The following is a 26,164-nucleotide window of genomic DNA, read 5'->3' on the forward strand; positions in this document are numbered from 1 at the left end:
AGACATTTCATATTCTTTCTGTAATTTCCCTATACTGACATAAATCTGACTATAGGAAAGTCCTGCAGAAAGTCCTCTGGGGAAGACCAAAAGAGTCAAAAGCAGAACACTTCTCTACCTTGAGAAAAATTGCAAAAGGCAGTGCTGTCCAGAAAGCAGGAGTAGTTTGTGCTTGTACTCAGTTAGTGCATACCTTTTGACAGTCTTTGCCTCAAGCGCTGCTTGTTGAGGCTCCAGCGTCACTGCTGTTGAGGCTGTAGTGTAAATTAAAACTGACCCTGACCAGTGGAACTCCTAAGAAAAGAAAGACAGATTTGTGTTTTCTGTCTTGAGAGTGATTTGGAGTTGAGTTGCATTTGCACTTCCCTGTACAAATTGCATTAATATTCACCCCACAGTTGCAAACTTGTCAATTCAAGCACCTAAAAAATTACCTGAATTTCTCTTTTATAAAATGATTTTCATGGTGTCTCTGGCACCCCAGTAAACTGAATGCATGTAAAGATGATATTCTATAATAGCATTTATAGCATTCCATATGTTTTTTTGCAAGAGCTGTTTTATCCATGTGTGGGGCAGAGGAGGGAAACAACAAACACACAAAAAACAAAACCACAAAAAACCCCAAACCAACCAAACAAAAAACCCTAGCTTTTTTAGGGATTTGGATTTTTCTCTCTGTAGGAGTGTTTGTATGTTACAGAGGATAAAAAACCTCACAGGCCTAGATACCTACTTCTAAAATAAGTTCATATTAAGTAATCATCGTAGACAAAAAGTGTAAGAAAAAAATCTGCTTTGGCTAGTGCGTTTCAACGGAGTAGGTAGGAGAGAAAGGTACCTTTCAAAAGAGGTAGGAGAGATTATTTTCATCAGCAATGTACCTGTAGGCAGTAAAGTTGCCTTTTGGAGGCTTAAAATCTCTAGTCAGAAACTTAAGAGGGAAAAAAAAAGAGAAAAGAAGTATCTAATTTCAAGCTTTATTCAGAGAAGAAATAAAACAAAATGTCTGCAGAGAAATGAAGGTTATTTATTATGTATCTTTCAGTAAAAAAGGTAGTTGTACAGATAAGAGTAATTAATTTAGTAAGTAGCCTAGAAGATGTGGCAAGTGTATAATAAAAGGTCTTGTTACACTGATCCCTTTAAGCAGCTGCAAAACTGCGTGGAATATGCAAGTTGTGTTCCAATGACGGTGAAAGCTGGAAAGAGAAATTTATATGGTCTCTTTAAAAGGAGTGGATAACCACTCTGCTTTTTTTCTGATGGTTCAGAATGGAAATGCTAGTGATCCAGCTGCAGCTTTAATGTAAATCAGCATTGCTTACCTGTTTTTCCTGCAGTTTATTGATTCAGGCCATAACATTTCTCTTCCTGTTTCCATCTCAGCAGCAGATAAGAGTATGTGAAAGCTCATGCAGTCTAGTCTCTTTCTAGCAGATTAAGAACCTAATTCTTAATAAGGAAACCTTACTAAGAACCCAGTTCTAATAAGGAAACCTGATTCTCTGGTTTTATAGTATAATGTTGCTACATAAACATTTTACGGGCAAGATTGATGTGTTTGTTGAATAGTAATTGGAAAAACTCAAAGAATGAAAAGAATGAAAACTTAATAAGTTTACTTAAGAGAGGGATAGTAAATTTAAAAAAACCCAAAAACCCCAAAAAACCCAAACCAAACCAGAACACAAGGGCAACTATATCAAACAAGTATTTACATAATTTAAAGTATCATGGCCAAAACCAAAGTACTAAAAATCAGGGAAAGGATCATTAATAAAAATCAAGGGCAAAATTAAACTAGAAAGTTTTATATATAATTCAGTTCTATAAAAAAAGTTTAAATAGAGGTGAAATTTCTTATATAATATAAATTTTAAAATTATTTTATTTTAAAATTGCTTTTTAATGTATTTTTTTTTAGTTTTATTTTTGCAGTGTCTGATTTTAGAATTTCCTCTGCATAGATGTCCTTACCATGCGTAGATGCAGTCTTGCTATGCAAGTCTTTCTTCATATGTAAAATTGCATGGTGAGAACTGAAATCTTATTTTCCGTTATTGTGGTAGGAGCTTTGCATGCACAAAAAAAAATATAACTTGCTAAAATGTTTAACTTAGACTACCAATTCCATCACAAGTATATCTCCTCTGAGTTCTCTTACTGTCAACATATTGTGCAAGCAGTATTCCAGTCTCAGCTAGACTTTCTAAATACATATGTACTATTAATTATATGTGCATCAATATAATATAAATGATGCTGTTATGGGTTGGGCATTCTGCTACCTAAGGTAAAAGTAAAGGAAATTATATTTCTACAGTTACTGAAAAGTTCTTCACCCTCTATTTACTTTTAAACTAATTTATTCTCAAACTAATCTTGAAGTACAGAACTTTTACAGAGTTTTATGAGATTCCATTTCTGTTCCTGAGTTTGCCACTGTTTTCTGGGTGATTTTAAAATATAAGATGTGAATTTATAAACTTCCACTATAAAAAAAAAAGAAAGACCTCATGCTTTACACATTTTCAGGAAATACATTATTCTCTGAAGTACTTTTTGAGCTAGATACCCACATACTGTGTTCATTTCTTTGAACTCATCCTTTGCAGTAAGTTTAAAAAAAGATTATAAATCACTAAATTTCACATCAAGCAGTCAGTGCTTAGGATTTCCAAGCATTAGGGAAGATTCTTACTTGCCTAAGGATGTCATTTAAGGCAACTGTTAGAAGGTGAAGAATCATACTATGGGGAAGAGATTCATAAAAACTTAACTAACAGTCCCAAACATCACTGCAGAATTCAACTTTTAACCATTTAGTGAACAAGTTATACATGCTTCCAATTGTTGACCTGAGCAGCAGAAAGTTTCAGTGCATGATTCATTTTACTTTAAGTTTATATAATGTCATTTTTACAGCAAACTTGACTTTTTTGGCCTGAAAAAGGCCAGGAATGTGGGAAGGGAAAAAGCATCGGATCTTCTAATTATGTCTCTGATAATTAGACTGATAACTGAATTTTCAGTAGGAGAATGTTCATTGCATTTAGCTTTGAATATATGTTGTTTCCTTCAAAATTACTACAGCTTTTAGAAGGAAAAGATTTAATAAATACAAAAACTAATAATATTTGCGTTTGTGATATAAATCAATATTTATAACACAAATAATGATATAATATTTGACATACAATATGACAAATAAGTCCTGAGGGGGAATGCTATCTCTAACAGAACTGGTAATAAAATAAACTAAAAAAAAAAAAAAAAAAAAAAAAGCTGAAATTAAAACTCTGTAATTAATTCTGTCCAACTCTTTTCATACCAAGATTGCAAATTTCTATTCATATTTTCAATATTAATTTTTTATTGGTGAAAAACACATTTTACTTAGACTCTTGTAAGACTGCCTGAAGGCCAGTCTAAAGGAACAGGAGGCTGATAGAAAACCCTGGCAATTTAATGTAAACTGTAGGCACTGTGTACTTATCTGTGGAGGTCTACAGTACAGCCTTTTCAAATGTTCACTGTGATCATCGCCTAATTGGAGGTTTGATTGATCTGAACTACCGTGAGGCAACCTAACCTACTAGTAAGAGAATATTGTGCTCATGCCCTCTCTACTTGATAAACAGAGGGGCAACTAGAAAACCTAGTTCATTAATTTAAGTATCATTCTCACCATTGCCATTCCTCGTTTTTCCAAGCAGTAAGCTTTTGCACAATCATTCTTTGTTAGACTCTATACAGACTACTATTGTGAAGAAACACAGGGTGCTTTCTGGGCTACTTTTGCTCTTTCTTTTGTGTCATTTGGGCATAAAAGGGTTATTCAGACTGAAACTATGTTTGTTCTTTGTGTTTGAAGAAGTGAGAATCTAAACTAGTAACTTTAATAATATCTAAGAACACGTACTGTGAGACAGTGAAAGCCAGTCATGGGAGACTAAAGATTTCAATAAAAACACTGTACAGAATTCTCAATAACGCATCAGGTATAAGAGAAAGCAGAGAGAACTGTGTTTTGTGGTAGGGGAAATAATAACAATTAAAGTGACTGTTCTGCTAATAAATAATAAATCAACAAGAGAGTTCACTGGCAATAATATTGCTAAAGAGCAGAAAAGAGACATTGTCTGTAAAGTAAGGATTTTACACAATGTGAACAATTTAAAACACCTCTGAAGATTTTGCTCTAGTTGATCAAAGAGAATCTTATGATCAAAGGTGCTATTTAGAGATTTAAAAGAGCAGTAAGGAAATAACCTTTATTGAGTGAGCATAAACTCAACATGTAATTCAAGACCTCTAACAGCATAAAATCCTATATTGTGGATAAAAATAAAAAATAAAATCAGTCTGTAGTACAGGCTAAGGGGGGAAAAAGCCTTTGTTTTATGGAAAAATAAAAAAGGAATAGGACAACCTTGGGAGAGATGTGCCTGTATTTGAAATGACTGACAGAAGCTATATGATAGAACAAAAGAGGGGTTTGGACTGTGGTTTTTTTTTCTTGTGCAATTGATGATCCTTTACTATTGGAAGGAAAAAAAGGTTTTCTAAGGTGATCTGGTAAAAACTTAGCTTTCCAGAAACATGGGTACTCAGAAACATGCAAGAGAAGATAGTGCTGATGGAATTTTAGAGTGATCTTCAAATAAATGAGAATTAACTGGCTTCTTACAAAGATTCAAAGATTGGCTGAGGATTCTTGGTGCAGCACCCTATAAGGAAATACATTCCCCAAGCTCCATGATGCAAAAACCTCACAATGACGGAAATAACAATTTCAAATAATATGCTTAAGATTTCATTTTTACTTACCTAAAACTAAACACTATTGAATTACTGAAATAAATCTCAAATAACCTCCTGGTAAAACGCACCTACAAATAAAAAAATCATGGATCAGTTAATGTGTCCATCTTCTTTATATAAGCCAGTGCTGATAGCCAGGTAGATGTTAAATTGTGATCCAGATCTAATTCTGAACACAGCAGACCAGATTTAAACCTCCTGTACATATTAAAAGAAACTGTGTTAGCCCAATAATTGATACCCTTAATAACACACTGCTGAATTCACCAGTTCCTTTCTGTATTTGTTGCTTGTGCTGTAGGATTATTCACACATACCATGTTGTTGTTAAAGGGGTCTGATCCTCCTGTTTCTGCTCCTACACATGCTCTGCTTCTGAAGATATCTCCTAACACCTGGACTCTAGGGAGATGTGAGATGACTGTTTGAAGATACAAGGAGAAACATGCTCCCTTCTGCAGCCCTTCTGCTTCTGTAACAGAGCTAACTAAATGAATAAAAACCAGAAAACCCAGCCATCCTTCCCACTGAAGCCACTTATTTAGTATTTATTACATGGCAAATAATATTCTATTGTAGTTTTACCAGGCCTCTCCACATAATTTATTTTTATTAACAAGGTATTGATAGCATAACTCCGAGTCACAACCCTTATGAATCAAGAAAGCTATTTTCTCATCTTACATGCAGGCAGAACCTTAAATATTCACATCCTTGTATAGATTTAACTAACTTACACTTACTTGCCTAACTCTGTGGAGTATCATCTTAGTGTAAGAAACTTTAGTCCATTAACTCTCTCTAGGTAAATTTGGGGGATAATTGATCCTGTAAAAAAAAAAAAAAAAGTAATCAAAATAACAACTTATGGCTGCCCTTTGTAAATAAAAAAGTATATTAAACATAAAATTTTATTTCCAAGGATATTGTAATAACTAGTACAAAAATAATGTTTAAGAAAATATGCAGGCTATCTTGACAGAAGGCCTTAGGGATTTCAGTGTTTTAATGATTTAGTAACTTACCAGCTAAAAGGTCAACATCACAAACTAACAAAGAAACAATATATATTCTGATTGGTAGAAGGTCATTAAGTGCCAAAAGTTCCATTGCGGTTTCATGATTGAATAAATTAGAGAGGTTTGGATCACGAGAACACAACTAGTCTCACACTACTAGCAGTGTGTGAAAACACATGCTGCCCATTTCCTGAACATATAATCCAAGGGGAGAGAACAAGTGAAAGACATCAGTCATTAGCAATGCCTGGCTGACAAGCCTGACATCTGTGGTGTATTATGAAGTCAGATCTCACCTGTTTCATTTAGATAAAACTGTATATATTAAAACTCTGAAATTAGAAGTCAATATTTTTGCTGCTTTATGAAATGGCATGTTCATCTCTTTATCTTTTTCCCTTTCCCTTTTATCTGTAGTTACATAAGTCTTTGTTAGTCCATAAAAAATAAGTAACGAATTGTTAATGAAATAGACAGTAGTTACTCTGTTAAAAATAATGTTCTTCCAAAGCAATTATTCTGAAATGTGTTAAAATAATCTCTGTATTTTAAAGGAATAGGATAATAAAAATGAAGTACAATAACCTCCAATACAAGTAAAATTACCTGATGATATTAAAGGAGTCAACATATGGTTTTGCTCCTCAATCTATTTAAACTTTTCCAATTACACATACTGGGTAAAAAGAAGTGGTTAAATAATCCTGGAAGAAGAAACCATACTCAGAACTCTCTAGCTTCAGGTGAGAGCTCTAATCACCCTACTACAGAGTCATTGCAGTTGCTGGACTATTGCCCCTCCTTCCTAACCCAATCATTTTTTCATTTTTTGTTTCATTTTGGCACAACTACAGTAGCAGGGTGATGAATGTCTCTGTACTTCTATGGAAACCAAGGGTGGAAAATGCCCATAAGCCTAAGTAAAGTTCATAGCTCTAAGGTGAGAAGAAAGACTGAAAGAGGTGTTAGATCTTCTTGGACTTTTAACTACTGGAATATATTACTCCCTAACCACTATGATCCTCTGCAAAAATTGTCCCTCAGCAGTGATTCATTGCAAAAACAAAGCAGCTGCACTTTCATTTTGTGAGGAACCTTGTCCAGTTTGTGTGTCAAGCATGCTCTGGAGATAGCTTACTCTACTAGTCAGAAGAATCTGTCTTCCAGAGCTCAATCTGGGGAACCTGAGCTTGCTTTTGATGTCTTCTTCAGGCCATTTTAATTCAGGCTGAGCAACAGTGAGATTTTGAAACACTGAATAACTGCTGACTGGGAGTCATTCAAGTTCCATGACTAGTTTTCTAAGCAATGAGTCCATTTTAGACCAGGATTATCCTTTCCAGAAACAGTCTTTTGTATGATGCTGAATATGAGTCTTGCTTTGGATTTTAGTCGCTTTTTTTTAGTTTAAAGCACAGACAAGCAACATCATCAATAGTAAGTCATCGACTGCCTTTCAATAGAGGCTGTTATATGCTAATTTTGAGAGAAACACCTTTGAGCAAGGAGAAACTCTTTACACTGCCAGTCACAAGTCTCAAGTGAGAGCACCAGGTCCCAAATGAATCTGGCACCTGCCTATGTGAAAGTTTTTTCCCTGTTCTTCTGTCAACCTCTGACTCTAAGAGAAGTAGCACTGAAAAGTGCTCAGACAGCACATACTGGTCTTACATGAGAGGTGGCAAATGTCACATTCTGCTTGGAGGCATTGCTCTTAATTGTCACTTCTTAGCTCGGGCCAATGCTTCACCATATAAGTACCTCTGATTTGTTCAGATTCCAAGTGAAACAGGTTAGCTTTAGGTAGAGCTCCAAAACAAGTAGGAAAGACACTTGACAGCTGACATGAGTCAAACGGAAGACGTCGCAAGAGTTTTGCTGCTTGCAGGCTCCTTCACAGACCATAAAGACCTGAGCTATAAGCTGCTTGGCTGTACTTCTAAGTTAATGCTTTAATCTCCAACAGCATTACTGAGAAAGAAAAATGTGAGCAGTTGGAAGACTGACATGAAAAAACCATGCACATTGGAAGTGTAACTAAGGGTTTTCCTTGCAAAATGCGTTTGCTGAATACCCTTCTGTCCTATACATGTTAACAGGATATCAGTCCAAGAGCTCTGTTGATAATCAGTTTTTATTTAATATTTTGATTTTGTAAGATCCAGAATTCAGTGCATAAATGCCTGGGTTTTTATCAAGTGCTGAATAAGTGAGTAAAACTACAGGGTTTGCTTTACGGAACCCTATGGAGCAAGGGGTTTTCTCACTTTTGCTATTTACATCTTAGGTTTTACGATAACATAAAAGATCTGATTTTGCTACTAAATTTGATTCTAAATCTATTGAAAAAAGGAACTTGAACCATAGCAGACTCTTGAAAGACCATGGTAAATGCACGTGAAAATGAACTAGTTTGAAGTTTAAAGGGGGGGGGGAAGCCAGCAAATTGGTCAGTGATAAGTAACTTAAATGAGAGCTGAGAGGTAAAGAGTTAGCTGAGAAATCTAATTGTGATTTGGTTCCCTCCTACTTTCTCAGTTTTTTCCCTCTCCCCCTTTTACTAAATTCCATCTTACAGATGTAAATGATGCAAGTTTGTAGTAGGTCTGATTTTGCTTATACTGAAATGTATCTCATTTGTATCAACTTGCATCCTAAATATAACTACATTTATAACTGTATCTATCAAGCTGAATATTTGTATATATCCAAATCCTCTAAAGACTTACAGTCTGGGATTCAGACTCATTATTTTTATTACAGAAGAATAAAATTTTAAGTATATGATTGTAAATGGAAAGCAATGACTTTAATTAAACTTCTGGATTAGAAAGAGGGCTTGAAGGTATTAAACAAATTTGAATATATTACTAAAATGCCTGCTTGAATTTGGCTTAGTCCATGAGTTTGTTCTCAGATGTATTTTCATACTGTAACTGGCAATAGAAGATTTGGAATGGCAGCAGTAGTAGAGAAGCTGTATATGAAAAAACAATATGAAAAGGCCCAGCAGCCATTGACAAATATGGTAGTTCAGAAGAGAAAGTCTACCTGCTTAAAATTAAAGATATGCAACTGTGGCAGTGCTGGGAAGGACACATTTCCATTCAGCTCAGGGCTTAATATTAACATGCAAAGAATCAGAGGGGTGTCTTTTCAATGTGTAAGGATTTATGAAGTAGAGGGAAATGATTCACAAAGGGTCAAATCCTGCAGATGCTTCAGCTCAATAAAATTGCAGAGGGAGTGAAATTACTCAAGGGTGTATTAGAGGGCTGAGCAGACTGAGTGGGTAGGTAAAGGACAAACAGGATTATAGTGGTTGTTGAAGTTTACCTCACCACTGCCCCCAAAATTACTATAATTTTATTTTGATTCTGAGAAAGCAAGACAGAAACCTTGCATTGTGCTAAGCATCAGCACAAGAGGGATAAGGCCGGGAGGATATTGACTGGTTAATTAATCCACAGCTTTGAGTTGAGCACCACTTCTGTGTTGCTAATACTAATTTTAATTGCACTGATAGTGTTGATGTTTTATTTGCAAAATTTCTTCCATAAAACTGTAAATTTTCATTCCTAGGTTATGAATTTCAAATGAGATAACTTTGTTACTTTGGTCTTACCAGTGGTTTCTTTTCTTTCTTTTTTTCTTTTTTTTTTTTCCTTTCTTTTTTATTTTACTTCTTTTCCCTGTAACAGAATAGCTAAAAAATTTTGGGCATTTAAAAAAAAAGAAAAAAAAAAAGAAAGAAAGAAAAAAAAATAAAAACGAAGGGATTTCTAAAAAGAAAGGATGACTCTATAACTCTAGGAGAATCACTAGTAATTAGATAGCACTATTTTAATCTGACTTTAAATGTTGTTTTATTTACAGATACTTGCATAATAAACCACTAACAGAAAATTCCCCCGTTTTTATTGAGGTGATTGTGGATGTCATTGAACACTGCACTCTGAGTGTTGCTCAGATGTCTGTTTTATAACAAAGTAAACTCTGCAACTTAGTGTATATATATATGTTTCCTGTTTGTTTCAGCTGAGTACTAAATATTAAATTAATATGGAAATATCACACCCATGAAAATTCAAGTGTAGAAATAGCAAGGTGCTAATCCGCCCTAAGGATGAGTCCGTAAAGTCCAGTGATAGATTGCACCTCAAATTCTATTTCAACACTATTTCAAGAGTAAGATTTCAAGTAATTGGTTGGAAACTAAGGCATATAATTTCCAAAAATGTAGATTCCCAATTGCATTAACTTTTTATCTGAAGATGTTAGTTCACTTGCCTCTTAAACCTGTCGCAATAGGAGCCTGCTTTATATTCACAGAAGGAATTTCTCAAGTTGTCACAGATTTTTTAGGTTAGCATTTGTAGGTTCATATTACCAGTCAAAAATGATTAATTCTAATTCCCATAATATTCTAAAACCTGTTTGCGTGTGGATACTTTGTAGATCAAAGGGGTACAAATACCCAAAATATAGATTTTTCCTGTTCTCAAAACATTTAACTATTATTATTTGCTATAGATGGGCAACAGCTGAGGTAGATATGTGTTAATTCTGGCCTAATATTTTTTGTCACGCCTTTACTGATATTGAAACTAGTACTCGTTTTTGCCGTGATGCTATCATGTCCATATGTGCAAGTTTGTGCTCATGCTAGATCGATGGGGAAAAAGAAAATGCCTCAGTGCCATCCTCATTGTTCAGCCTAGTAGTGCCCTTCCAACCATGTTATCATATTAAGATGGACCTTTCAAAACTTTCTCAGCTGAGGGAAATACCATTTTTGTAAATAATAAAATAAGCTTAAAATTTATGAAAAAAAAATGGAACTGACCTTTAAATGTTCCAAACACCACTAGTTCTATGGCATTACAATTTATTTAACCTTTGTGAGAGTGTTCATTTAAGTCACTCCAGCTTTATTTTTTTTTTAACTGTACGAAAATGAATTATGTCACAAAAGATGCTTTTATTTTTATCGGATAACAAAGTTCACTACATATATATTTTCAGTCATTCATTCACAAGACATGAAAATGTCATTTGACATGCATGTCTCATAATGTTCCCTTTATTTAAAATACTATTTTAAGACTCTATTAACAATATTTTCTATGCATTTTCATCCTTCATGGCATTGCCCATTAAGATTTCTACTCTAACAATGCAGGGCTTTGAGAGATAAGTGATCTGCTATTAGCTCAGTGTTTAGTTTATGTCTTTAAGATTAACAATATATTTCAATTGTAGCAATGCTGCATATCAAAACTTTAAAGTAATAAACAGTAACAGTCATAACAATAAAGGACCAATAGTCAATCTGCTGCTTCCTTTACCTTCTGGAAAAGGATCTTTCTTAATCACCATTTCAAGAGCAGTGATCGAAAGGTCTTATTTAATGCACAGTACTGAGCTATTCTTTTGTTCTGTATCAGAAAAGTTCCTCCTGAAAAGGAAAGTGGTGTTTATTTACTGGAAAGAAGACTTGACTGGAGAAAGTAGTTGGAGAAGAGACTAAAATGGTGCTCCTTTGCCGTGAATGTATCGTCCTTTCCTTTTGAGCAGCACAACCTTCTGAATGGCAACACCTAGACTTTATAGGTAAGCAGCACAATCATCCCTCTGGACTTTCAGAAATAATACATTGCTCTTTCAGTTATTGTACAGACTTCAAAATGGCAAAAAAGTGACAGTTTTCATGCATGCCAGAAAGAGTTCAGAAGTCAGAGAGATGGCCTTATAGGTATTGTGTGTGTGTACTAGAATCTGCTTCGGAGTCCTTCACAAGATGGATTTAAAGCATTGTTGGGAGCATTCATTTTTAGAAAGCATGTTTTCCGCATCTTCAGCAGGGTTTTGGAACTAAGACAGCCTATTACCATTCATATTAGGCTACTGAGAGCCTCATATTCATAAAGGCTACTGAGAGTCACATAACTTTGAGTCAGAAGCATTTAATAGTAAAAATTAGTTATATCATGAAAGATGAGAAATTCCAAAGTAAATGTTGAAGTATTCTTCTGTCATTTTTCACAAGTGGTTGGCTCTGAAAGTCATGACATACAGAGCTGCTTGACTATCTGATACTATCCTTCAGCTGTTTTACCAGTCTGTGTGACTGGCCTATTGTTTGACAAGATTCATTGAAAACACTGAGAATTTGAAGCCAGCTGGGCCAACAACCTCAGCATGCTTGCATATCCATTTTTTCATGAGCAGAAAAATGTATGTCTCAAAAATTATCCCATCTTTTTGTATAGACAGCCAATCACATCATTTCCTTTCAAATGTAGAACTCTCTATGAAAAGCTTTATTATTTAATCACAAAATGGTTTATGTTGAAAGGGACCTTAAACATCATCTAGTTCCAACCCCCTGCCATGGGCAGAGACACCATCTACTGGACCAGGTTGCTCAAAACCCTGTCCAGCCTGGCCTTGAACACTTCCAGAAATGGGACAGCCACAGCTTCTCTCAGCAACCTGTGCCAGTGTCTCACCAACCTCACATGGAAAAATTTCTTCATAATACTTAATCTAAATCTTTCAGTTTAAAACCATTCAGCCTTGTCCTATCCCTACATGAGCTTGGAAAAAGTCCCTGACTTTTCTACAGTAGAACATAATGTATTAGGTACTTCTACTTTATCAACTATATTTTTTCCAACTTTTCATTTTATTTTTTTAATTTCTATTTTGCCATTAATAACAACTGAACAAAACCCAATAAATAATCTCAGAACCCTACCTGCAATGCAATGATGATATGTCAAGTGAATTTATAAACATGGCACCATTAAAAATGTTACTTTCTTTCTTTTTTAAGAAAATTTGTGACAACATAGTAACAAATGTTATCTCCTTGTTTTTCCTTAATTATTAACTAAATTTCTCATAAAATACAAGCATAAATTATGTTCTCAAATGGATGATACAGCCACTTCACAGTTTTACATAGAAATGTTCTATACTCTGTATTTTATAAAAATAACATAGCTGAAGATCAGGAGGAAGTCCACCTATCTATGCTATGAAGGGTTGCTGTATACTGTGACATAGGAAAGCCTGTGAAGGGAGGCTTTGCTCTTTCCATGAAAACAATCCCCAAAAAAGTGCTTAAAGAACTTGCCGGGGTTTTTTTCCAAAGATAGCAGTTAAATTGGTTTGAAAGTGCCTCCTGCCCTATCCAAGTTTGTTCAGGTAGGCCATTTCAGGACAACAGTAAGAGATGGACAGATTTCTGCAGTGCTTCTGCTTTCCTTGCCCTTTGATCTTCAGTAATGTCCATGCTTCTACTCAGTGTAGATACCTGTGCATAGCTAAATTTCATTGCTTGCACTACTGCTTTTTCCCTTCGGTTTTCTGCGTTTAGGCTAGAGGGAATGGCAGGCTTCTCTTTAGCACATTCAATTCTAATTGCAGTAGGACTGTTCTACAAAATGATCTTTTTCAATTTTTTCTGCCCTAGTTTTCTAACATCTACAGTAATGACTAACTTTCTCCAGTGTCAAGCTGCATCTGTCTCTGCAAGGACAACTTTTTCGTTTAGGAAATACAGGTTGCATATGCAAGAAATATATATACATATTTTTCCTTTACCTAACTTCTCAGCCTTTGACCCTTTTTGATCCTTTTTTTAACTCACACAGTTGTGGCTCACCTTAAAATTATCAGCTCCTTCCTCTGCCCCAACATATTAGTAGAATATCTTTCTTTGTAAATTGTGCTTTCAAGGGGTAGTTAATATGAAACTGTTTAAATCCTCAAAGGAAATCTGAATGCTTCCACCATTTTACCATCTCTTCTGTAAATCACCTGCTGAGATGAGACAGCAAACTTATAAGCAGTGTTTTATGGGTGATCCATTCTATTTTGTCTTTCCTAAACCCTGAGCAATAATATTCTGGGATTATCTCAAATTACTGTAGGAAGTATAACTTCCTTCATTTTTGGTATATGCTTCACTCTTTTACAAGTTCATGATTAAGTAAGCTTATAGAGCTTCTCCTTAAATAATTCTGGCTTGTTTTTCTCACTACATTCAACTTTACGCAGCAGAAATAGCCTTTAAAAGCTTTAAGAAATAAATTATTACCAGTCCATTTTTCAGCTCCGGAAAAAGTTTTAGCACCCACTTGGGCCATCAGAATTCAAAACAAGTTTATTTTTCTCTTATCATTTTATAAGGAGGTATAAGTGTTTGTACTTGCTACAGGAGTTTCATTTCCAGCTTGAGTCCTTTTGCTTCCAGTTTGTTCTACTTTCATGCTCTGCATGAAGGCTCCTTGCTTTGTTTTTGTCTCATGCCCTGCCCCTCTTGCAGGTAGCTGGGAAAGCTGCACCAGCTCCACACCTTCAGTTGCAGCTCAAAGGCAGAGAGCAAGTTTTGCCTTTCCAGTAGGTTGTATGTAGTTCAAACCTCACAGCCAGTAAAACTTACATAGACTTCCTTTTTAGGGCTGCATTTTAAAATAAAAATACAGTGTATGAAGGGCAAAATGGAATAAAGATATAAAGAATCTCTGTCACATATTACAGGTCTCCCTATAAAATAGTGGAGGAAAACATTGTGACCTTAAAAATGTGGAATTTGTGAAATGTTAATTTTTCCTGTGTTCATATTGCCACTTTAAAACTTTAGGTTTGAATAAGCTCTCAAGAAAAAAGCTGCAGTTTCTTCAAATTTAATATCTGCATTGCTATTTTCAGGGGAGCTATGCCACTTTATCCAGCAAATAGTTTGTCTCAGATGTTTAAAGAGAGGAGATGCTTGCTGTAGTGTGTCTAAGTAAAAGGAGATTTAACAAGACTTTATAACCCCTTAGAATTTCCAAGTTAAGAGCAAGTTGTTAAATATTTTGGGTAACGAATTACTTATTTTCTGAAATGGGTCTATCAGTTAATAAAAGCAATGAGAGATCTTCACTAACACAATTAAGATTAGGTGACTAATATATAGAGAGATTTCCATCTGGTATCTTATTATCAGAAGAAAAACAACAATAAACAATTTCACTAGACTGATGTTTTTGTCAGTTCACTGAATCTCACTACTAAATGTAATTAGAATATCAGCTGCAATGACTAGTATAAATTTCTGTCTTCAGCTTTCCTTTGTGCACACTAATGAAGTAAGTAAAATATCTTTCTTGTCTGCTAAAGAAGTATTCTAGACTTTAGCTTCATGCCAGGCATAAATCAACCCTCACAGTACTTTATATCTTCTGAATATCCTGAGGAAAGTGAAATTCATCAAGAATAATACCATTAGTGAATGTCTGGAGGGCAGCCATCTTACTCTCCTAAACCAACAAATAAACTGCAAGTATGTAATCAGTGTTTTAATTGTTCAATATTTGCATGGAAAAGGAAAACAAAAAGACTGTTGTCATGTTCTTTTTAACATTTGAAAAATATCCTGACTCCAAGATACATTTTTTTTTCCTGCTCTCTGTGACAAATATTTTCTTCCTTATTTCATGTGTTGCTTCCATACTCATCAGGTACTTAATAAAAATATTTTAAAAGAAAGTTAAAAAAGAGAGAGAATGGTTTTAAACTAAAAGAGGGTAGATTTAGATTAGATATTAGGAAGAAATTCTTCCCTCTGTGGGTGGTAAGGCACTGGAACAGGTTGCCCAGAGAAGCTGCGTCTGCCCTGTTTCTGGAAGTGTTCAAGGCCAGGTTGGATGGAGCTTTAAACAACCTGCAAAAGACAGTGGTTTATTTTAATCTCTTTCAGGATATAAAAATACATGATGGGATTTTAATTTAGGTATCTTGATTTTACTTTTTAATATTGCCTGAGAAATACTTCTATAATCTGTAACTAAGATTACTTTAAGAAACTGGTGAACAAGATATGATGATTCATGTACCTGCACTTGTTTGTGCTTTCTATTTCAGCAAGAGCTATACTGTTGGGTGTCAGGCTCTGATTTGTAGATACTCTGGATTATATTTTAAAGGTAACTTTTACTTGAGATTCTGATTTCCATTAGCCTAAATATATATTTGTACCCAGATACATCTGTGCATCTATGTGAGCTTTTGTTAATTCCATGATTAAAAATTTAAGTACATACTATTTTTAGCATGAAAAGCTGCCACAACTTTGTGCTCAATTTGGCATTGGAAAGTCTTCTTTTACACCCATTACAAATTTAATTAATCTTTTTATATATCCAGAAAATAATAAATTGGCTCATGTTTTGAAGTATACTGTTTTGTAACCTTTTAGAAATAAATCTAAGATTACAGTCAGATAAAATTCTTGCAATATTGTTATTCTACCTTCTACAAGCTACTTCCCTGTTATTTGATCCACATTACTTGGCTGAAAACATGTTATTATTTACTTTTCCAAGAGAACACAGAAATATTAATAATTCAGACTTACTCATAAAACACTGAAAAAACATTGGTTTTTCTTTTTGTTTATGTAGGGATTCACACAATTTTAAGGCAGTTACTTTCAAGCATTCTTTTGGTAAAAATGATTAAAACAGTGTACTCTAAAGGGATCAAAAATTCCATGTTTCCAGATCCCAATCTATTTTAAGGTGATTTTAAAGCATGAGAACTGGTCAAATTTGAGAATACCTATCAGCACAGCTATAAAAAAATAAAAATAACCCAAACAATGGAATGGATAGACAGCAATAAAAATGATCCATAAGCCAACATATTGTTCTACAAAAAGTTCCATATAGCTCCCACTTTTAACTTCACATGACTTCTCAGATAAAAATATCCAGTGCTTCCTCCCACTGCATTCTTCACTTCTGAGTCAACTCAGTATTTTGTATCATTTTTTGGAAGTATTTATTCTACTTTTCAGTATACCATGGTTTTAAAGCAGTTAGTTTGACCACAAACAAGTCTTTCAAAAAATCGTGCCTTGAGACTGTAGGAACTGTAGTGTCTATTATACGGGACCTGAAACACTGTTTCCTGCTTGAGAAAAACTGTTAGTGATTTGACGAGTGTACCTTCATACAGCTTTTCCTAACTTTTAACTGTTCTACAGTGTGTTTTTGTCCTTATTAAGAAAAGAAAATCAGGTCTGTTCTGATGATATTTTTGCTCTCTGAATTGCAACGGTGGATGAAAATTCACCTGGCTCACAATGTTTAGGTTTATCAGTGATGCCTGTTGGAAGAGGGACTCCTTATGTTCCCCAGACTAATAAGCTGGGATTTGCAACAGTTCAGACAACAGGGTTGTCTGTTCCTAGTGAGATTAATCACGTTAGTCTTGATCTCTATCAAATACAGTTCATGTACTACAGCACTGCCTCTTTCTCCCAACCATATCTATACATACTTTCTTTCCTCATATATGAATTTCACTATAAATAAACAGCTAAGAAGAGATAACTGGTGTTTGACAGAACCTAGAGATTTAGTATAGGTTAATGATTTTACAAAAATTATTTTTACATGGTCTTTCACTATTTTCCCTCTGTTCCCTACATAGCCTGTGCAGAAAATATGAATGACATTAGAATGGTTTTTAATGCTTCTCATAGAAATCATTTGAATATATGTAAACCACATTTGAATAATCATAATTCTTCTTGGTAGTTTCTTTTCTGTATTTATTTTATGTATTTTTGAGTGTACTTTCAATTCAAAGCAAGAATTTTTGGTACTACATGAATTCAGTTGATACATTGATTTTTTTTTATAGTGCTTAAAATTATTTGTAGTCTAAAATTCAAAATGAACTTGGGAAAGAAGATAGTCTCTGAAAGCAGATTTTACTGATATACTGCTTTTCAGAGGAATTAAAACAAGCCCTTAAATATATCTTCCACCTTTAAAATAAAATACAAAAGTATTTTGTTAGGTATTTCCTGAATAAAATGTAAATCTAAATACTATAATAGGTACTTACTGAAGAAGTTTTTAAATGTGTGGTAGTGGTAGGATCAAAATGAGAAGTGTTCTAAGTACTTTATAATTATTTCTTCCTCCTTCTGAGACTAATGTATTTTCAGAAAGACATCACTGAAGTTCTTCTCCTGATCTGTGGAACATCCAACAATCAAGTTTCAAGGAGAAATGAGATTTTAATGGATACTCTTTCCCATCAAATGACATCTAAACACAGTATTTCTTTCTTTAATTTAAATATGTTCTTACTCTGTCTATAATTGCACCATTCAGTCCTCTGGTTTCACTGTGAAAACTGAAAAGCTCTAATATGCAAGATTCTTGGTGATTGAGTAATTTGAAGGAGGAAATTCAAAGACCTACAAGATCAAAGTGATAATGGTCAAAGCAGGTGAAACCTGCATTTGTAGCCTAGCTAAGCTTCCTGCATTGTAAATCTGATTTTGTTGTTTTTGTGAATGCAATTTCTCCTGTCAATGAATAATTACAGTGTCTTGTCAAAGGAGGAGGATTATAATATTTTGTTCATTTTTCCATTCATTCAGTACCATTACTTAAAACATTAATTTGCATATGGTAATACTAGAAAAATTGTGTGATGACTTTTTGTTGCCCTTCATATTACTGAAAAGTTCATTTATACTTTTGAGTCAAAAATATGCTGTGAAACCTTTTAAATAAATTGGCTAAAAATTGCACTGCATTGATTATTCAACCTTACTTAGCCGGGACATCATTATATGAAATAGGGTAATCTGTTCCCTGGCTGCAACTTAGCTAATAAAAGTGCCTAATAGGAGTTGCCATGGTAATCAATGTTAGAAAAGTGCTTTTTCAGACAGAGTTCAGAAAGTAGAGGACTCATAATCTTGTGATTTTTCTGGAGGAGAGGTCTGCTTCTAGTGATTTTAGAAGCTTGTCAGAAAAAACAGTGTGATTCTTAAAGGCTTCACATTTAACATGTTCTGTCCAGAAATACTTCTTAATTTCATGTTAGTTACTTTTGCTCCTATTTTAAACTACTTTTGCAGTTGCAGTTATCCTGAGTTGCAATACTTTGCTTCGCATAGAGGAACTAAAAAAAGATGTTGGACTAAATCAATGGATTATGAAGACACCTGAAATTAGGTCACTGCAATTCTTACTCCCTTGCTTGGGATGAGGAACATTGGGTTGAAGAATCTCAGTTTTTGCTTTCACAGAATCAAAGAATTATTGAATGGGTTGGGTTGTGTCGCTCCAATCTTCAAAAAGGGCAAGAAGGAGGACCCGGGTAACTATAGACCGGTCAGCGTCACCTCCATCCCTGGAAAACTGATGGAACACCTTATCCTTGGTGCCATCTCAAGGCATATCAAGGATAAGAGGGTCATTAGGGGCAGTCAACATGGCTTCACCAAGGAGAAGTCGTGCTTGACCAACCTCATAGCCTTTTATGAAGAAATAACAAGGTGGTTGGATTATGGCAGAGCAGTGGATGTGGTCTACCTTGACTTCAGTAAAGCGTTTGACACAGTCTTCCACAGCATCCTCACAGCTAAACTGAGGAAGTGTGGACTGGATGATCAGGTAGTGAGGTGGACTGCGAACTGGCTGAAGGACAGAAGCCAGAGAGTTGTGGTTAATGGGGCGGAGTCTAGTTGGAGGCTGGTATCTAGTGGGGTGCCTCAGGGGTCAGTGCTGGGGCCAGTATTATTCAATATCTTCATCAATGACCTGGATGAGGGAATTGAGTGTACTGTCAGCAAGTTTGCTGATGACACTAAGCTGGGAGGAGTGGCTGACACGCCAGAAGGCTGTGCTGCCATCCAGCAAGTCCTGGACAGGCTGGAGAGTTGGGCTGTGAAAAATGGGATGAAATATAACAAGGGGAAGTGTAGAGTCCTACATCTGGGCAGGAACAACCCCAGGTTCCAGTACAGGTTGGGGAATAACCTATTAGAGAGCAGTGAAGGGGAAAGGGACCTGGGGGTCCTGGTGGATAAGAGGATGACCATGAGCCAGCACTGTGCCCTTGTGGCCAGGAAGGCCAATGGCATCCTAGGGTGTATTAGAAGGGGGGTGGTCAGTAGGTCAAGAGAGGTTCTCCTTCCCCTCTACTCTGCCCTGGTGAGACCGCATCTGGAATATTGTGTCCAGTTCTGGACCCCTCAGTTCAAGAAGGACAGGGACCTGCTGGAGAGAGTCCAGCGCAGGGCGACTAAGATGATTAAGGGAGTGGAGCATCTCCCTTATGAGGAAAGGTTGAGGGAGCTGGGTCTCTTTAGTTTGGAAAAGAGGAGACTGAGGGGTGACCTCATTAATGTTTATAAATATATAAAGCGTGAGTGTCATGAGGATGGAGCCAGGCTCTTCTCGGTTACAACCAATGGTAAGACAAGGGGTAATGGGCTCAGACTGGAACACAAGAGGTTCCACTTAAATTTGAGAAGAAACTTCTTCTCAGTGAAGGTTACAGAACACTGGAACAGGCTGCCCAGGGAGGTTGTGGAGTCCCCTTCTCTGGAGACATTCAAAACTCGCCTGGACGCCCTCCTGTGTAACCTCATCTAGGTGTTCCTGCTCTGGCAGGGGGATTGGACTAGATGATCTTTTGAGGTCCCTTCCAATTCCTAATGTTCTGTGATTCTGTGACCTTAAAGATCATCTGGCTCCAACCTCCCTGCCACAGACCAGGTTGCCCAAAGCCCCATCCAACTAAAATGCAGGGTCTACAGAAAACATCTATCTGGGTGGACCTTTAGATACTAATATTCTCATCTGCTTTAAAGTTCAGATTGTAAATAGTAAGGACAGCAATATCTGTGTCTCACTTAAGGTGAGACATCTCTACTTGCTGGATATCTCCAGTGACAATATCTCTCCTGAAGATGTTGTATTCTGTATTATTGTTAAACCTAACCTACATTTAATATGGTAATATGTAGAGTAGGTAATATAAACCTAACTGAACTATATTTCATCAACAGAAAAGATTTGCAGTGGAAATGTGAATGTTAGGCAAGCAGTTAGGACTTTTTGTTTAGAGGAGAAAAACCAAGTTTAGGAAACACCACCTTTAAGATTACAACACCACTGAATTGAAAGCATATGTGTAATTCTGTTTGGATAGATACTCTTGAGTGAGTTTGTTAAATATAAGGAAAAAGATGATGATTTTCAATTAGAGAGAGGCTATGGTCCTTTGTGGACAAATGAACTGTGGCAGAGCCCACACTGTAGAGTTGTTATGAATCTAAGACAGGAATAATTTCTGAAAGAAAATTAAAAAAGGCACAAATGGAAACAGTCACATAGAAAACAATGAACAAAGCAGCCAGATGTAACAGTTTTAGATACTATGACACTATATCAAATTATTTCGAGACTCAGAGTCTGCAGAAAGCTGTAACACTGGAGAGCTGTTATCCGCTATTTCTAAAGGTAAAGAATGAGCTTTCAATGTTCTAAACATTTTTTTTAATCTACAGAATCACATAAACCTAATAATTATATTCCACAAGAATAAAGAAGTATTTACAATAGTTACTTAAATGACCGATAGTCATGCATTGTATAATGCATATAATAATATTTCAAGTTCTTTTTGTGAAAATGTTTCTGTGGAAAATAAGAGACAGTTGCCAATAATCAATTTTACATTGGAAAAAGAACATGAGTATGCTAATGGATGTGCAATGTTGTTTACCTTTTAATCTTTCTCTTTAAAAAATAAATAACTCTGCTTCTTGACGTGCTTCAGAAATATTTTAATTTAGATATCAAATCTCACAGCACACACAGCAATAATAAAGATTGAATAGGAAAGGGAACAATTTGTCAAGAACTCATTGGCTGAAATTTGTTTGCCTACGTGATCTAAGCAAATACTAATAAAATTCAAAATCTGTTCACATCTGGTCTTGGGCAGAAAGTTGGACCAAATTCATCATAGTGTGTTTGTAAATAGTAATTTGCCTAACTAATTAAAATCCACTAAAGTACTGGTCACAGAGCAATGTTGTATTAGAATTAACTAGAAAATAATAATCTAAAAGAGAAATTGTGAACATCTCTTCTACCAATGAACTGAATTTTATTTAAGATCAAAGGATTAACACTATTCTTTGATTTGCAGGATTTCTTTTAAGTGAAGAAGTGATAAATGTTTCCTTTATTATTAACACAGAAGAGAGATTAGGAGGAAAGGACTCAACATTCCAGGCCAGATTCCACTGAAATAGCAAGAACTTCCTTAGATCAAAGTTTTTTGAAGAGTAACTCAATTTTGCTAAGAATGAATATACTATTATTTTGTCTTCAAAATTAATGCTGAGGTTATATTAGAACGCTCTCTAAAGCAATCTGCATAACCTAGAAAATAAATTCAAGCTGCTATGTAATTGAAAGAACTTTTACTTTATCCTTTATGCTTAAACCAGCTGAGAAATATTTGACTTGTACTTCTCTCAGGCATTAGTACTTAAGCGTTGACCTTACCTACTTGGTACATATCTAAAGTGCCATGCTTTTAAAATGTTAAAAAAGTTAAATCTCTTCTAAAAAAATAAGTCTGTGTGATAGAAATTTAAAATAGTCTAAAGCTCACAGCATTTAGAGTCATGTTAATCATGAATAAAATGAACAAAAATATACTTTAAAATAAACTGCATTAAAAAAAGTTTACATTACAGTGTACATTCGTGTGCCGTTAAATAAATATCCAGAGTATAGTTCTTGGATAAGGGTTGAGTGGAAAGTTGTGCATTATAAGCCAGATTTGATTTTCACCAGTGGGACGGAAAATAATATTTCTCCCTCTTGTCTGTGTGTGTGTGTGATTGTATGGATTTCAGCCCAAATCAAGTCCCTAGCTAGTGTTTGCTGCTATGAAACTCACGTTATCAGGAGTATTTCTCTTGATTAAGGAATGAGTCAAGTAAATTTTCCCTACTATTCTAATTAGCAAATGTGTCACTTGCTGCAAGGAGATCCCAATAGTAACGTTACACAGCTCTCTTATTAGACTCATACATAGCATGTAGCAGGGAAACCACAGGCTGTGTCGATGAAAGTATGGGATTTAAAAATTGTAACTATGACTTAGGATACTTAAGCATTTAAGGCTTTATAAAGCCTTCAAGTTAATTTGCCTTGAAATGTCAAGGAGAAGGAAAGGTCTGCTATATGTGTAAACACATACAACCATAGATATAGGATAATATTTTTCCACAATATGTACAAGAACTTAAGCAGGCAATGCAGAGAGAAGTAATAGGACTGGTGGGTACCAAAACTCATTAAGCTGGTAAGATGAGGGATGTGAGTGAGGAAGACATGAGCAGAGTGGCATGCGTGCTGAAATACTGTGGGTTTTCAGCAGAAGAAAACTGTTTGAGAAGATCCTAATACAGTTTTTGCAATAAAGTTCTCCCTGCCTACTTCAAACACATTATTTTAGGCACGATAATTTTTAGAGATACTTCCAGATGTGGAACAGCTACTGTAACTTTCTTAATATCTTCTATTCGTACTAAGCCAATAAAGTTGAAAGATGTTTAGCAATTTTGATCCTTTCATAGGATTAAGCCAATTAAAAACATTGCTTAAGGTATATTTTGCTTCTTTTTCCTAGCACAAAGCCTTCTTAATGGTAGAAACTGACTAGTAGTAGAAACTGACTAATGATAGCAGTATAAGGGACCACAGCCAGTCAAAAGGAACACAATGCAGTCCCTACATTTGCACACTAAGCAAGAAATGTGTAGGGAGTTCTCTGGCAGTTCCAAACTGCTGCAACAGTCTCTCTAGGCTTTAAAAAAAATTTCTCAGAAGGACAGAGGAGCAGGATAACTTCAAAGATGTCTTGATGCACATGGATGTATTTTATTCTCCCTGAAACTTACTGTGCTATAGCTGAATATCTGGCTCTAAGCTTCCTGCACCATTAAGCTGACAATCCTGACTTTGTGATGGCCACTCCTGCACTGCTGAGAATGTCCTGAGTTACCTAGCTAAGACAGTAAATCTGATGAGAATCAAAAATTAAGCACTATAAATTAAATGGATATTTTAAGATTTTTTCAAGAGGTAAAAGAAAAAAGGGGTAGTTCCAGATAATGAGGGCGTAAATGATACCTGGACTGATTTCAGGAATTAGCAATTTGCAACCACTATATATCAATTACCAAGTTGTTGCCAGAGCCTAGATTTTGGCTGGGATAAGTGAGATAATATCTTTTTCATTCGTGTACTTTAAGGAAGCTTAGTTGACTTGGTATAAGTGCATTTAGGGGTATAGTTGTTCATAAGGCAGGACAGTATAACTAATTAATATTAACTAAATTAAACAAAGAAGCAGGAGTAAAAACAGTAAATGAGGGAAATTTCTCTATATTTATTTTTAGACATGTCCACCCTCCCACTCATGTGTTTCTAAAGAGTATCTGATATTTCAAGTCAGAACTATAATACTTATCAAATACAGAAGTTTGCTTCACTTCTGTTTCCTTGCATTACCCCCACTTACAGACTTTATAACCCAGTCACATCCAGAGATCTCAGTTTTACAATCTGTCCAAAATATAAAACTTTCAGATGCACCTGTTCTCCCATCTATTATGCACTAGAAATTGTCTTTCTTACTCTATCGTTTATTTTATTTTGGAAGCTTACCCACTGCTCAAAAGTTGATTCTACAAAGTTATAGCAATGAAAGAAATATTGAATAAAGGCTTTACTACAATTGTGAACATTTTAAATGCATATTTCATCTAACATAAAATGTACAGTTCTTATTGCATTTGATTGCTGCACAGATTGCAAGACTCATGTTCTTTCCAAGCATAACATCAATAAGCTATTTTCTCCAGCAGCTGCTCACAAGTTTGGTTTGTTGTAACTATTAACTATAGAAAAGCTACTTCACTACTGGATCTCACTGATGAAAAGACTCGAAATATCTTCATTTCTTGCAGTTATTGTTGGGCATTCTATGGTTAAATATATTTATATTAATGTCAAGTTATTTGCCAATGTCTATATCAATAATTCAAGCAAGCCTTGAAAATGTTTTATATTGATTTTCGTATTTAGCTCTAATTCCTCTAATGGTTCAGCTGAGTTCCAGAGGGTTTTTTATTAAAATAATGATAAAAGAAATATTTTTCGCATAGTGACTTTTTACCAGATTCATAAATATATGTGCATATATCTATATGTAAATGTACAGGTATCTATATGTATATACACATATATACATATATAGATACAGGTGTTCAATACTTATTTGAAAAGTAAATCTTTTCCCATCTTCTGTGAAAATGACACAACTGGGAAATTCCCACACAGCAAAATCATTGATAGGTTTGACTATAAGAGCATGTCAAACTAAGATGGCTTGCAAAAATTGAAAGTGAGCCTCTCATACAAGGGAAATAGCCTGAAAATCAAGAGGTTTTTTGCTGCTCAGCTGTTCTCTAGTTTTGAGTTTGAATTTTACCTAGGACTAAGAAAACTCCTGTATGAAAATTTTCTGGCAAAACTCAAATGTCTTAGGTTCTGAGAAATCTTTTTCCCACTAAATGCCACTGTGGGAAAAAAGTGCCCACTGACTTACAATAATACACATAGTACAAGGCTATGCTCAGGACAGAGTCATATGTACATAGGTTGTTCCCTGTTCTATACAGTATCACTTGCAGACACAACAAAGTTGTCTTGGAAATTGATGAAGCTTTTGATAGTGCAGGGAACATTACTGTAAAGCTCTGAGAAACACCTTGGAGTTTATTTAGTTCTGCCAGGCTCGATTGTTTCAAACATAGTGTGGCACAAACATTCCTTATATGTAAGAAATTTTAGCTAAGACCCCGGTATTGTTGTTCAGGGTGAGTAATAGTGGCAGATAGTGACTCCTAGGTATCACACTTCCCATGCTGTTTGTTTCAATCATATCCTTGTTGAAAGCTTTGCTTGCTGAACATTTGTTGTTTTGCCTCTGGAAGTACTCTAACCAGTCCAAATGCTGAAATACTGTTTTCCCAGACAAAAAAATTTCCATTGGCCAGAACTTTTATTTTTAAAGCACACTCCCTGTGACAACTTTAACTCCAAATTAATTCAAATTTCCCCTTTGCTTCCTTATCTTTTTAGTGCACAAGTGTCTAAACCCTAATAATTTCTTTTTGCTTTCTCCAAGCCCACCAATCAAAGCAGTACTTAGAATATAGTATACTTTAATGGAAAAACCAGAAGAAAATGTTAAACTCTCATAGAGTCCCTATATTATTAGTAGTATTCTATAGTATCCCTATATTGGTATCCCTATATTATTGGTAGTACCCTACTAAGTACTTCTTTATGCGAACTCTAAAACCACAAAGTTCACTTTCAGTGTGACACAACCAAGATGATAATCATAGGCAACAA

This window comes from Psittacula echo (genome assembly GCF_963264785.1).
Source record: "Psittacula echo genome assembly, chromosome: 1".
Lineage (NCBI taxonomy): Eukaryota > Metazoa > Chordata > Aves > Psittaciformes > Psittacidae > Psittacula > Psittacula echo.